This window comes from Callorhinus ursinus, unplaced genomic scaffold, assembly GCF_003265705.2.
Source record: "Callorhinus ursinus isolate GAN/ISIS: 27379988/994484 unplaced genomic scaffold, GSC_fseal_2.0 scaffold1, whole genome shotgun sequence".
Taxonomy (NCBI): domain Eukaryota; kingdom Metazoa; phylum Chordata; class Mammalia; order Carnivora; family Otariidae; genus Callorhinus; species Callorhinus ursinus.
In genome coordinates, this window is record NW_027397063.1 from 88,191,738 (window position 1) to 88,207,525 (window position 15,788).

The 15,788-nt window shown below is 36.3% G+C and overlaps 1 pseudogene; it reads left to right on the forward strand.

Moving 5' to 3' along the window:
- Positions 1-282: 282 nt before the first annotated feature.
- LOC141370226 (glia maturation factor beta pseudogene) lies at positions 283-1,729 on the forward strand (annotated as a pseudogene).
- The last annotated feature ends 14,059 nt before the right edge of the window (positions 1,730-15,788 follow it).

Below are 15,788 nucleotides of genomic sequence, written 5' to 3' on the forward strand. Positions count from 1 at the left end.
AAAGGAATGTATATTTTACTTTGTAAATCATCTGCTCAATAAATCCATATGTATCGGGGCACCTGGGTGGCTCAGTCGTTAAGTATCTGCCTTGGGCTCAGGTCATGATCCCAGGGTCCTGGGATTGAGCCCCGCATCGGGCTCCCTGCCCGGTGGGAAGCCTGCTTCTCCTTCTCTCACTCCCTCTGCTTGTGTTCCCTCTCTCGCTGTGTCTCTCTCTCTCAAATAAATAAAATCTTTAAAAAAAAATAAATCCAGGCCACTCTACCAGGCGCAGGGGCAGGAAGGGAGGCGGCCGCTGTGCCCTTCTTTAAAGGGGCCCGAGGGAAGGCGAGGAGCCACTGATGGCAGGAAGGAAAATGAGTGAGTCTTTTGTGGTTTGTAATGTCGCTGAAGATTTAGTGGAAAAGCTGAGAAAGTTTTGTTTTCACAAAGAAATGAACAATGCTGCCATTATAATGAAAATTGATAAGGATAAACGCCTGGTGGTACTGGATGAAGAGCTTGAGGGCATTTCACCAGATGAACTTAAAGATGAACTGCCTGAACGACAACCTCGCTTCATTGTGTATAGTTATAAATACCAACATGATGATGGAAGAGTTTCATATCCTCTGTGCTTTATTTTCTCCAGTCCTGTTGGGTGTAAGCCTGAACAACAGATGATGTATGCTGGGAGTAAGAATAAGCTAGTCCAAACAGCTGAACTAACCAAGGTATTTGAAATAAATACCGAAGACCTAACTGAAGAATGGTTATGTGAGAAACTTGGATTTTTCCACTAATGTGAACTTCTGTGTTTCTGAAATATATATGTATTAACCTGACCATACTGGAACCAGACATAAATACTTACACCTAAAAATGCACTGTTACTTACAGTTTGTTTCCTGCAGTAAAGAAAAATTCTTCATTTGTTCAAAGTTTGAACAAAGGGGAAATCATCTTCATAGTAATGAAACTTTGTAAAGTGTTTCCTTATATTTGTAATTGTTAGGTGGACTACTTCTCTCCAGGGACTTTTTGCACTCTTGTGACTAATTTCTATAACTTAGGGTTCAGAATTTGTTACTATTTACAGACACCATTGGAAAGTGGGTATTAGATTGTGATAGACAACAGTTGCCTCCTTTTGACAAATACTGGATATTAGCAGTTTATATATAAAAATAGCATATTATCGCTTGTCAAATCTTTAAAATTTTGGGGGGTAAAAGACTTGAATGACCCAATTTAGAGCCATGAAAAATAATTTACTGTAGTGTAAGCTGCATTACAAGTACACTTGTCATCAATTCCATACCTTTTTTGGTTTCCTATATCTTTTTAATCAAGTCCAGAAACTTTGTTCATCAGTCATTCATTCTTGGGGTCTGGGAATTAGATTTTATAGTAGTTATGACTATTACGTTTTCTTCTTACAGGAAATAGCATCTTAGGCTTGAAAATTGATAGGTTGGAACTAATCAAGGGCTTCATTCCTGGTTGTGTCATAGCTAGATAGTTTTGGATCTAGGTTAATAACACTTTATTTATAAAGCACCTCTTAATGTTGTCCTGTGAACACAAGTTATTTTAAATGTGTTAATACTGTGCCTTTGATTTGTTAGCTTTAAACTTAGTTTAAGACTTTACATTGCCAGTATTCCAGATTTGGTGAAATTAATACTTTTGTAAAGGGTCCAAGTAAAACAATTTTCTAATGTGTATATCTGAAATTTGTAATAAAATCAACTTCATATTTAAAAAAAATAAATCCATATGTATCATGTTTAAAATGAAATATTTTATTTACATACTATAGAAGTAAAGATAATCACAAAATAAACTCAACATTAATTTTTACTGATATGTAATCTTAAAATAGCTAAACAGATGCTCACTTTTTTGTTTATGAGTAAACAAATTTTATATTATTTTTAAAGCTGCTGATAACCATATTTATCTTGTGAGATCACATCAATGATTTTAAAGCTATTTTAGGTTTGGAAAATAACTCATACGGTAATAATATGAGTTCACAAAATCTTATTAAGGAATAGCCTATGTATCAGTGGTTTCTAGATTTTTTTAAATTATAAAGTAATGTGATTTTAATTAAAAATTGATTTACACAATGTATGATCACACTTAGAAAAAATTTGCCCAGGGATCTAAAGGTAGAATAAAAAGGAACATATAGACGTTGAAAGGGAAAAACAGAATATCATTTACTCTCAGTGTAATTTCATAAGAAAAATGATATCTTAATACCAAAAATACAAGACAGATTTAGTTTCTAATTACATTCTTTAGTCCACTTTTGTAAATTTCACAAAAATGATAAAATCATTATTTTTTTTTCTTTTTTTACCACAGATTGGTAAAAACTTATTTCTAGACCAGCACTGGTTGTAAAACAGCATCTGGGTATCGATGCTGTAAGGAAAATCTTTGCATTTGGTGACAGAATATAAACAAAACTCTTCTTATTTTGGTAAAATAAGACTGTCTGCTAAACTAGTGATGAGTTCAGAATGCTTGGCTTTTCTAATCCAATGAATTATAGCCTATTTATTCAATCTTAGCCCCATGCGAGGTGGTAGAAATAAAGAGCAAGATCTGGATTCTGCTCACAAGGAATGATACAATTTAGTTGGGAGTTCATAGCAGATTCCTGCCCGTATGTCCTTTGCACCATCAGATCAGTATATCAGGCCTGACTTCCATTTGCAGCCACTGAAACCTGTCCTGTTTGCAGGGCTGGCAGGAAATACCACATAATAAACATCCCAACCTAATCTCTCCTCATCAGGAGCATTTAGTAGATATATATTCAAGCTTCTTTACCAGTTGGTAGAGTAACTCTGAGGTGTGTATTTCATGCTTTTTGCTGGGTCCCCCAAAGAATCCACTCCAGGTTTCTGCAGTGGTAACTAGCTTAGTAATACACCTTTGATTTTCTTGCTGCTTTTCCCTTTCTCAGCATTGCTACTCAATACTGCTATTTTCTGTAATTTTCTCTTTAAGAAACTACTACTTTGAGTCTTGTCCCCATATCTGGTTCTGGGAGAATCGATTAAGATGGAGTTATTACAAATTATGTGTGAATTTGGAACAAAACAACAAACACAATAAAAAACTCACTTAAATGGTGCTTAGTTTTGTTTTTTTTTGTTTAATTGCAAACAACAACAAAAATTAACAGGAGACCTGAGTTTGTGCTTCAGCATTGTCCTTTAATTAGCTGTGTGACTTATGGCAAGTCAATTATTTCCCTCTAATCTCTTTTGTTTGTTTCCATATTTTTTTTTTGAAACTGTTGTAAGAACACAAGATGAGATTTACCCTCTTAATAAATTTTTAAGTATACAATATAGTAATGTTAACTGTAGGCACAGTGACCTACAGCAGATCCCTAGAATTTATTCATCTTGCATATCTGAAACTTTATATTCTTTGAACAGGAACAAACTCCCTGTTTCCGCCTTATCTCAGCCCCTGGTAACCACCATTCTACTCTCTGTTTCTATTAATTTGACTATTTCAGATACCTCATATAAGTGGAATCATGCAGTGTGTGTTCTTCCATATCTGACTTATTTCACTTAGCATAATGTCCTTAGCAGATTCACTTAGCAGATTCATCCGTATTGTTTTAAATAGTAGGTTTTCCTTCTCTTTTAAGAGTGAGTAATATTCTATTGTACATATATATTACATTTTCTTTCTTCATTCATCTGTTGATGGACACTTGGGTTGTTTCCATGTCTTGACTGTTGTGAATAAAGCTGCAGTGCATATGAGAGTGCAGATACCTCTTTGAGATCCTGATTTCAGCTCCTTTGGACATGTACCCAGAAGTGGGATTGCTGGATCATATGGCAATTCTATTTTTACAGCAGCTGCATCATTTTACATGCCTACCAACAGTGTACAAGTATTCTAATTTCTCCATGTTTTCATTAATATTTCTTATGTTTATTTTCTTCAGTTGTTCACAAGAATAATAGAATCTTTCTATGATATTGTGATATATAATAAATATATATATGGATGTATATATGTATACACACAGATATATATATATATATATATAGTCACTGTCACTATTTGTCTTTTTCCTTGTTTTTTGGAACAGATGTCCTAAAACCCTAGAATTTCCTGTGATGAGAGCAATAAAGATGTCTTTTCTTATGTTAATGAGTGACTAGGAAAGCACCTAAGGGTGGGAGCTTGTTGCCAAGGGAACCAAGGGAATGAAGGTTGGAGCTTTCAGTCCCATTTCCTGATTTCTGGGAAGGGAAGAGGGACTGGATGTTGAATCAACCACCAAAAGTCAATGATTTAAGCATTCCTTTGCAATGAAACCTTTAAAAAGAACCCAAAAGAAGGGAGTTCAGAGAACTTCCAAGTTGGTGAACCACTCACAGGTGGCACACTGGTGCCAACATGCTGGTCCCCAAACTTGGGTGAGGACAGAAACTCCCATGTTCTGGACCTCACCCTATGTATCTCTCCATCTGGCTGCTGATTCATATCCTTTGATATTCTTTGTAGTAAACTGGTAATCTGGTGAATAAACTGGTTTCCCAATTTCTGTGAGCCACTCTAGTAAATTAATTGAATCCAAGGAGGATTGGAACCTCCAGTCTATATTTGGATGGGCAGAAACAGAAGTGATACCTTAGGTATGTAATTGGCTGTTGAAGTTGGGTTAGGGAGAGGCAGTCTCGTAGGACTGAACCCTTAAACTGAGGGATCTGATGTTACCACTGTGTAGATAGTGTCAAAATTGAGGTGAATTTTAGCACAATTCACTGGTGTTAGACAATTGCTTGGTGATGTGAGGAAAACCCCCACATGCTGGGACTCGTGACAGAGTCTTACTTTCTTAAGAATTATTAGGCATATATAAGATGGTTCATGTGAATATATTTTTATGACTAAATAATTCACTAATATAAGCTATTAATATTATTCATATCATTTTAGACTTACTCTCCTATCACAGGTATTCATTTAAAAATACTATGGAATGAGATATGTTAAAGAAATACCAAATAGTATAAAAATGTGTAAATTAAAATGGTCTCACTCCCAACTCTCCCATTCATAATTCCTCTTCCCAGTGCCCAGAGGCAACTATTGAGAATTTCTGAATTTGGTTCTTCTAGTGAATTATCATTAATTTGATATTATACCTACTCCTAGATTGATCAACTTTAATCATATCTATTGACTCCTCATCATTAAGTATGAAAAATTTGGTCTCTTCATATTATATCTTATACTCCTTATTACATGATTTTTGATAATTATATTTTTAGTTTTGGGGTTTTTGTGGTGGTTTAACCTGACCTTTCATAAATCTGTTTCTTGATTTAACAAATTTAGACAGTCTTTATTGACTTCTGTTCTGAAACATAAGGAAATTAGCATATTTCTCTTTCTTTCTACTTTTCCCTATTCTTTCTTGATAGGTAGATTCTAAAAACAGAAAACCCCAACACATCATTTATAATGTTATGATTATATAAATATTATTCACTCTAATAGAACAATTTGATATACATATAAGAAAATGAATTCTTGTGCTATTAATTTTTTCTTCAAAATAATATTTTAAGTATTGTTCTAACAGAATCTGTTGACCAGATAAAAAATTCCAAAGATATGAAACTTTCTACATTTATTCAGTGTCCTATTGCCACTGATTCTTGTGTCTCATATCATGCCTAATCTTGGATTCCTTGTTCTTTATTCTGAAACATCTCTTTGAGCAATTTATTGTTCCAGGGAATTCTAAAATTCCAGGGAATTTTAGGATTTTTTTGCATGCCTGAAAATGCCCCCATGTATACTTGATAGTTTACCTGGTATAGAATTCTAATGACAAAATTGATTTTATTTATCATTTTGAGCGTTAATGGGATATCTGGTAAGGTTAGTTAATTATTTGATAAAAATTTTGTACTTTTAATTATGAAATTTTACCAGAATATTTCCTGACATACTTTTGTTTTTTCTCCTCATTTATTCTGTCTGGTACTAGGTAGGCTTAGTCAATTTGAATGTGTCTTTTTTGGCTCTAAACATTTTCTTCAATTGTTTTTTTTAAGATTTTATTTATTTATTTGACAGAGAGAGAGAGACAGCAAGAGCAGGAACACAGGCAGGGGGAGAGGGGGAGGGAGAAGCAGGCTTCCCGCCAAGCAGGGAGCCCGATGAGGGGCTCAATCCCAGGACCCTGGGATCATGACCTGAGCTGAAGGCAGACACTTAATGACTGAGCCACCCAGGTGCCCCTTAAATGGTTTAATCATCATTAACTGAATACTTATTTTCCATTATAGATTAAATTTTTGCTGTTTGCTAAGGTTGGAGATTGAAGCTGAGGTGAAAAAGATGTCTAGGAAAACATTCCTAGAGATTGATATCCAGTAGGGATTTAAGATCTATTTATCAAATATTCAGAAGTAGTTGAGAAAAATTATTTTGTTGGCGGTGGAGGGGGTGGAAGAGAGGGAGAAAGTCTTCTCTCTTCAAGTGAATTGTTTCTTTGATATGATACCATTTAAAAAATGTTATGCTTTTGCAAATAGTATATTATCTCTAATTTCTTTAAGGGCATTAAACTAAAAATATTTAAAAATCTCCCTAAATTAGCATTGTTTCCTTCAGTGTCATGAATTGTGTTTGTTTATCTTGGTCTTTCACTAACATGATGTGATTTTCTTCAAATGTCCAGTGATTTTTTTTTTTTTGGTCCATTATATTTATGATGATGATGAACTAGGTTGATTAGTATGTGTGAGATTTTCCTGTGTAGTATCAGTGGTTTGTTTCTGTATTGGACCATTCCACTGAATGTGAGGTGACTGTGGGCTTGGTGTGAGTAAATGGAGTGTGTCAAGAGGCAGATTTTCTGAAGGGTGAGGAGCAGATAGGTAGCTGGTGATCTTTCTCACTTGTCAAATTCTTTGGTCTCATTTACTCCTAGACATATTGTCTGTTTCTGCTTTATCATTTTTTAACTGCTAGAATTTCAAATATGAAAGAAACTTTAGCCTTCTTATTTTCCGTGTCAGGAAACTGAGTCTTAGATGAATGGATTACATAGGCTCAGAAAACAAATGGTGCAAAGCTAAGTCTAAAAATAAAGAACTGCTGATTGTAAATACCAATATTTCCAATAATCTCAAGACTTCTCCATTTGGAAAGAATACTGTGTTCTCATTTATGCATAACCCTCTAGGGCAGCTTGACAATGGAAGAATTGTTGCTCTGATGGCATTGGGCATTATTGAAAGCTATTTAAAAGCTATTAAAGCTATTTAAAAGCTATTAAAGCTCTTTATCTTCTGTTCAAGACAGGGAGATGTTAAGATGTATTTGGCTAAGAATCTAAGAGGCTGAATGTCAGTCTTGTTTTGACCTGTTATTTATTGGTCTGAGAAGTCCCAGAAGGAAATGTATAGACAGAGTGTAAGTAACTGTACCAAAATTAAATATTTAGTTAGGACAATAACTTTCTGAAAGGCATTGTAGATAGGCATGCTTAAAGCCTGAAAAAAAATCTGGGACAGAGAATTCAGAGAAACAACAACATCTGATATAAATTCTGAAGAGACAGAAGAGGGATTTCTAAACTCATTTGTTAAATGTGTTTTCAATCTTATGTCAAGTCATACCATCTTCAGGCAGCCTTATGTAAACATCACCCTGAAGAACTTCAAAAAGAATGGCTTAATGAACTTTCCACTGCTCATCCTGTCTTTTACCCATAGGTGAGACTAATTTGCTATTTGGTGTGCTGAAATTGGAAAGAGTTTTGGGAATAAGAAAACTTACTCTGTTTGTATTTGAAAATGAAACTAATTCAGGGCACTTTTGCAAATTGTTAAATGATGTTCTAAGTAGACATTGTAAAAAATATCTCTAATACCACGAGAGAATAAAATCGACAATTCTTTCAGAAAATTTAATTCAGTTGTCAATTCTTTAGCTATGTTTAACTAAAACATAAAAAATAAATTTAAATGAATTTTTAGCATCTTTATAGTTAAATGTGGTTAAACTAGAATAAGATGTATTGAAAAAGAGAGACCTTTGGTGAGTCACTGTGGTTCTAGAAACTGGCTCCCAAATTTGCAGCATCAGGTAATCTTTTTAAGTATTCTAGATGGCATCAATTTTGGAAGGATTTATGCAGTAAATATATCCTACAGAGACTGATTTATAGAGTATCAAGTTATTGGACTATAATAGGAGATATATTTTATAAGGTTACCAATATTTGACACTTGCTAAGGAAATCTCCCTTCCGTCTTAGGAACCCATGAGTTTAGAACAGACAAAGAGCAAATGGAGATTTTATAAAAAGGATGTTGCTGGGACATCTGGGTGGCTTAGTCCGTTAAATGCCTGCCTTTGGCTCAGGGGTCAAGATCTCTGGTCCTGGTGTCTGGCTCCTTGCTCAGTGGGGAGCCTGCTTCTCCCTCTGCCTGCTGCTCACCCTGCTTGTGCTCTCTCTCTCTCTCTCTCTGACAAATAAGTGAATAAAATCTTAAAAAAAAAAGGATGTTGCTCTCAAACTACAAACGGAGCATTACTGGAGGGGAGCGGGGTAGAGGATGAGCTAAGTGGGTGATGGGCATTAGGGAGGGCACTGTGTGTTGCATGTAGTTTCATATGTAAATTCCCCATCTGAAACTAATATTAAACTGTATGTTGACTAACTGGAATTTAATTAAAAATTTTGGGAAAAAACCCTACAATAGCTGGAAAAATCATTCTTTATGCTAGAGATATTTATAATTATATTTATTATAAATTATAATTAATAACAAATACTGGTTTTTCAGAATCAATTCCCTTGTTTACATGGAGAAAGTAACATGGTGGAGCTTCTTAAATGTTTACTGATTGTATTAAAGTTAGGGAGAGAAATGAAAAACTCCAAATCTTTTCTGTACATTTTTTTTGGTGTCTGACTTTTTTGGTGGTGATTACCGAGTTGTCAAAGAATGTTATGATATGCTTGAGCAGAATAAAACTTTATATCCTCAGTTACGTTCTAGTGACTGTTTTGTTATTGTTGTTGTTTGAGACCATAGAGACAGTGTGATTCCAGAGGCAGCATATTGAGGTTGGAGGCAGAGTGCTTGGATTCAAATCTCTTTTGTATTTCTTGCTAATTGTCTATGCTTCATTTTTTCTTCTCTGCAAAACAGAGATAAAATAAAGGGGTTTGTGGTGAAATGGGATAACATATGTAAAAACCACTAGCATTACTCCTGGCAAATAATGTCCATTTAGTAAAATACTGATTGAGTTTGAGTTCACTCTGACCACCTTTACAGGATGTAATTATCTCTAATGTATCTGTGAAATCTTCTCTCCATGATATATTGACTCTCTCAAATGCAACACACTTTCATACATTCTCAGTTCCTTAGTGTTACCCATGTAGATGTCTAGACTCAACCATATCTATGTTGAATATTATTTACTAGTTTATTTTACAGTGTGATGTTTTCTGTTCTCTCTCTAAATTATAGGTATGTCTTCTTCTTTTGGAGTTCATGGTAGTGTATTAGATATGGTTAAACTGATTGAAATCCAGTTATGCTCATATCTTCCTGAGTCCTCATTAAATAACTTCATGTTAATAGTTTGAAATTGGTTGGGAATATTCACATCATAGAAATCAGCAAATGGTACAAATCCAGGTTCTAAGCTGATGGAAATTCTACCATCTTATATATGCACCGTGGTTCCTCAGTCATGGCAGAGAAAAAGCACCTGGGAGGTTGTGTATTACTCTTTTAAGGACTGGCTTCCACTCATAGCCCTTGTTCAGAATTAATTAAATGTCTGACCTTAAATGCAAGAGAGCAAGGGAATGATGAGCAGAAGGCATGTTTGGTGAGCACCATAGCTTATGCCATGGATGGTTGTTAAATGTTAACTAACCCTTCATTCTTAGTTATAGATTGTATTGCTTTTGAGAAAACCATTTTGCCAATAATCAGTAGTGATTATCTTGATGCTGTGAAATTACCTGAGACCTAATTCATAGTTCTTGCATGAAGATGGCTGGTCATATATTCTGAACTAATGAGATAGGTCCATTGGGATAATATTTTCTAAAGGACCTGGGAGCCTTGTGAGAAAGAACTTATCCTATGGGAAGTGGGAATAAGTCTACAAATTTGGCCAAAAAAAGAAATCTTTGATTCTAAAAGAGGAGCTTCCGGAAGGATTTGTTCCTCAGATATGACCGTACATCTCTGTTTTCTTGAACTCATATTTATGATTTGTTTAAAGGAGGGAGAAGTATAAAGAGAAATCAATAAAAGCTTTTTTTTTTGTATTAACACCCTATAAAATAGTAGGGCACAGGCTACAGTGCTTTGGATTCCTGCTAAGGGAGTATAATACAGAACAGGAGAAGAGAATCCTACCTACCTTGCCATATTACTCTGTAATTATCCTTAACCTTTGGTAAAAGTAATAAAACCCAGTGTCCAGAATGATATACATGCAGATATAATTAGACACATTCAACATATGAATTCCAGCAGCTCCTGTAGCCGCATGTAAGAGACCCCTGCTAATGTTCTAACAATGCCAACACGGGGACACTGATAGCTGGCAGAGAAGGTAGTCCTAGTGCAAGTAACCGTATGCATTTGAAGTAGTATTTGGGGGGGCGGTTGCCGCTTAGTGTGTGAGAGAAGCTCCAGTGCAATTAGCTGTGACCCAGTAGGAAATAGCACTATTGAGGCCCCAGATAGAATGATACCTTCTTAGAACGGCAGAGCCCTTTGTAGCCTCTGTTGTAGGCATTGCTTTAAGCAGTGAGATCATGGAAGAAATAGCAGAGCCTATGTTGTCGTGAGCTTTCAACTGTTTTACAAAGAACGAAATTTGAATGGAAGACTCTATAAAGATCTGTAGTATCAACTTGATAGGAGTAAATGAGTTAATGTATGTGAAAGGCTTATATAAATGCCTGACACATAGTAAACACTATTTAAATGTTAGTCGCTATGTTATTGTTACTGTTGTTATTATTGTTATATATCCAGTCTTATTTCTTTATACTTTAGAATTAAGTTTAGCATTCTAAGTAAAATGAAGGCAAAATTCATGGGCTTTGGGGTTTAGGGCACTGTGGATGGACTTGAGTAAGCACTAGTAATAAGGATGTTTGTGTAAAGAAGTGATAATGAAGTCATTTTTCTGCATGGTATAGTGTAAGGTAGAAAATAAAAATAGAAAATTTACATCTCAGTTCTTTAAATCTAATGTTACACATTATATGAGTGCTAGGTTTCTATAAAATTTTAAGCTATAACTAAGTTATTCATTTGAGGAGAATTTAGGAAATATAGATATTACGCTCCCCAATGTGGATAAGGTGGGAGGTAGTACAAGGCACACACCATTAGGCGCTGAGCACAGAATGACACAGGGGAGTTTATTTCAATCATCCTGAGTAAGTGATGCTGTTCCATATAGTGCACACATTTTCTCTACAAATATTACTAGTACATGTTCAATGTCAAGGGAATTTCAAAAGCAGTTGCACTTGAGGAAGGTATTCCTACTTCCTTGGAATACATTTCTAATATTAAGTCATTAATGGTGTAGCATAATGCAATTGCATTTTGATGCACTTTGTATTGTCAAAGGTAGTGTGATCATAAAAACAAAGGATAACGTGATCAGGGTTGGTGAATATGTGTGCATGTGCGTGCGTGTGGTGATAAGCTTATTATTTTGTGTCTGAAAGATAGAGTTGGCCTCTGGTTGTACGCTCCTATCCTATACAGAATACCATCGTGTATAAATTGAAAAGAAGTTTCACAAAGGAAGCAAATTATAAATAGGAAATGAGACTCAGAAATTTAAATTCAAAGGAAAAAAATTTGGAAAAAAAGTTGACAATGTAATAAAAACAAAAGGTAAATGCAAAATAATAGAAATCAAGTAATGTTATTACTGGCATTAAATGCTAATTTGCCAGATTTATTAGCATTATATATTTTTGAATTCAGAGCAAAGGTTACATGGATATCGGAGAGGGGCGATTCCCTTTGTTTTTTCTCCCATGTTCGTCCTAGGGATATTAGGAACATGCTCATTATATTAAGCTAGGAATTAAAATACAAAAATATTGCAAAATGATTTTTCTTTCATATTCTAATTTGAGTACAATTAAAAACGCGAATGCATTGCCTTTTGTTGAGTGAATTTATAACATCTTATTTTGAGGTGGTAATTATACATTTGAATTCTAATTCTAGAAAAGCTTATCTAGTTGGAATTACTTTACCTGGAGAGGAGGAGCTAGGTGAGAGATCTTTCCTGTGTGATCTACTTCTTATTTTTGAGAATGACTTAGTCTTTTAGTCTCTTATACATACATAGATGACCGGATTACAACTGGATGCTTATAAAGAGTCCCTTGTGAAGGGGCTCTTCCAGGGTCTGCTGAGTTCAGCTATTTTGGGTAATTGGAGAGAGTTGTGGTTCTCCCGCCCTGACCTTTTAGAATTGGTGAACCAGCATAAATGCCGATATGTTGATTCCAGTGGGAAAAGAGGGAATAACTGAGATTTTCCTTTATACATGCAGAGAGGAGATAGGCACACAGAAGCCTGAGGGGGCTGATCTTGCTGCCTTCTGGTTAATTTTCTCTCACAGGGCTGGGAGGAGAGTACTCAGGCTTTTCTCCTGAGAAATGTTGGCCCAATTCATACTGGCACCCACTCATTTAGGGAAATGCTGGCAATTTCTGGTGGGGAAAAATATGGGGGAACAGTACAGATGTAGGTGAGCTGTCTTTGATGGTTATAGGGTTTCTGTTCCAAGTGCCTTCAGTTGCTGATTTGCATGCATACCTTCTCTTTAGGAGTCAAGAACTCTCATTTTGTTCTCTTTCTCTTCCTTCCTGCCTCTAACCATCCAACCAATGTGGCTGGTTCCAAAGTAGAAATAATGCAAGCTGGCTACATGAACATAGAGAGGGAAGGGGGTGACTCTATCTAAAATTCAGCCTTTCCAAGATCGATAGCGGTTAGATAGAAATAAACTCCTTGAAGGGTTGTGTAGATAGGGAGTTATAGGTCAGGCGAGCAGCCTGTGCAACATAGAGACACATAGTTCTGGTTGGATGATGATAATTGCTTCATTCATGGGTAATGCGTATAAAAGTGCTAAGAGATGAGGCTTTAGGGGCGCCTGGGTGGCTCAGCTGGTTGGGCGTGATCATGATCCTGGGGTCCTGGGATCCAGCCGCACATGGGGCTCCCTGCTCAGCGGGGAGTCTGCTTCTCCCTCTCTCCACCCCCCGCCCCCGGGCTTTCTCTTGCTCTCTATCTCTCAAATAAATAAATGTTAAAAAAGAGAGAGAGAGAGAGAGAGAGAGAGAGAGAGAGAGAGATGAGGCTCTGTCTGCCCTGTTCCCCCTACTTCAGGGACTAGGAGAGACTGAACAGTGCAGCATTTTGATGTATAGGGATTCTAGGTGTAAATACTAATTGTAAACCACAGTACCACAGATTAAAAAACAATTAACAGTAAAATCTTGGTAGATCCAGAGTGTGGGATTCTAAGTAGAAATCCAAGATCTAGATAATATGCAGAGGGGGACTGAGGTAAGAGGAGAAGAAATGGAGTGACAGCATCCAGGGTTTCTGAGCCTCTTTCCATCTAGCTGTCATCTTCTTTCCTACCTCACAACCATCTGTTGCTGAATCGACTGCCTGTCATGTTCTTTCCCCTACTCTTCTCTGCTACCTCCTACTCCTAACTGCTCACTTTCAAGGAGACACTTCCCCCAAAATCCTTGTGACAGTCTGATTCCTGTGTTAGGATGCTGAAGGCCTGAACCATGAAAGTGGGATAAAGAGCTGATATGATTTTAGGTTAGTTTTGGACCTAGAATGGATAGGATTGGCAGCTAATTTCAAGGGAGGAATGAAAGGCAGGGCCAGCTAAATAATTTGTGGGGTCCAGTGAAAAATGAAAACACAGGGAACATTGTTTATAAGCGATTAGGAATTTCAAATGGTGACATTGGAGCATCTGACCAAGTGTGGGGCCTTTTGGTGAACAGGACCCCGTGCACCTGCACAGCTCATGTGCACAGGAAGCTGGGCTGCCAAAGGGAAGGGGAGGAGATGAGCATTATTTTCAGCATGGGTAGTTAGATGGTGGTAGGTACCCAGAGGGGAGAGAATTGATCTAGAGAGAGGAGCAGAGTGAAATGTTGAAAGTCACTTACTTGTGGCACTTTGTTCAGGCAGTGTCCACTGGGCAGTTGAAGATCTGCCTGTGAAAAAATCTGCTTTTCTTCATTACCCACCTTTTCCCTCTGAGGCCCCAAATCCTAGTAACTTTTATATTTTAGGATGGGACAGATTTTTAAGCAAAAAGAATAACTGGATCTGTTTAAAAGTAACAGAAGGCTTTTGTCTATACTGAGATGACAGAGTATGTTGTTCTATAAACTCCAGGAAGGGAAGAATCAGGTTGACTCCTTCAGTGCACAGAAGACAGTAGCTGATTGCCCACGCTGTATCCTGGAGCCTTGAAAGAGATAATAATCTTCCAAAGGTGTCTTATCGGCCATCCCACCTTAGGGATTTCTATTTATTTTTACTTCATACTCCTTATTGTTGGCTCCATTTTAGTAAGCCTTTTATTTCCCCAATAATCTAATTGATATTTATTTCTGAAGTCACATGAAAGCCAATTATGAATCCTATAATATAAAACCATCCTACACAATTCAGCTTCCTGATTTCTGACATGGGCCTTTGTGGAGAAAAGGTGACTAGTGTTTAGCTATTGTGTTAGGTCTATTGAAAGATGACACGAATGATGGTGCTGCCGAGTGCTCTCCCATGACTCATAGACAGAGTTGCCTAGTAACTAACCCAAAATAACATTGCTGAGGCACATCAAACCAGAGAGGCATGGGCTGCTGTGAATCAGGACAAAGGTGCCTCAGTCAGCGGCTAACTTTTCTTCTCATTCATGGTTTCAATTTGGAAATGTTGTAGCCTTTGGTCAGTGATCCATAGAGTGAATAAGAAGTTCTGGGTATGTAACATCAAATCTAGTAGCTTTCTCTTTTTTCATTACTGACTGTGATGTAGGCTCTTTGAAAGTTTGATCCAATCATGAAAGATGGGGGGGGGTCAGCTCAAACTAAATAGAGTAATAAACCAGCTCAGCCCTCAGAGGAGACCATGAGTTTATCACATTTTTCCAGGGTTTGAAATATGTTTGGTTCCTTTTTAATTTTTTTTAATTACAGAAATAAAACATGTTCAAGCTTTACAATTAAATTTAAGTCTCATTTTATATTCTTCCAAAAATCCATATATATGATAATACAATTAATTTTAATTCTGTTACTTTCAGTCATTTTTACCATGTATGATTAAATAAATGCTTCAACTAAAAAACAAAACCCCCCAAATCAAAAATACATGTATGTATGCATGCAGGTATATGTGTTTACATATATGTTCACAGTGCTGAATTCAGTAGAGAGGTAAAATAAGATGAGGATGGAGAAAAGTTAATTGGATTTGCAAGTCAGATAATCAGTGGTGATCTTTGTCCAAACAAACACGAGAGAGACCAAGAGCTAGAACCTATACATTGCTAAGGAAATGCAAGTTTTGTTGTTGTATTCTTAGAGGTTGAAAACTCCAAGGAGTATTTTCTTGTCATTATTTAAAAATTTGAGGGCGCCTGGGTGGCTCAGTTGGTTAAGCAACTGC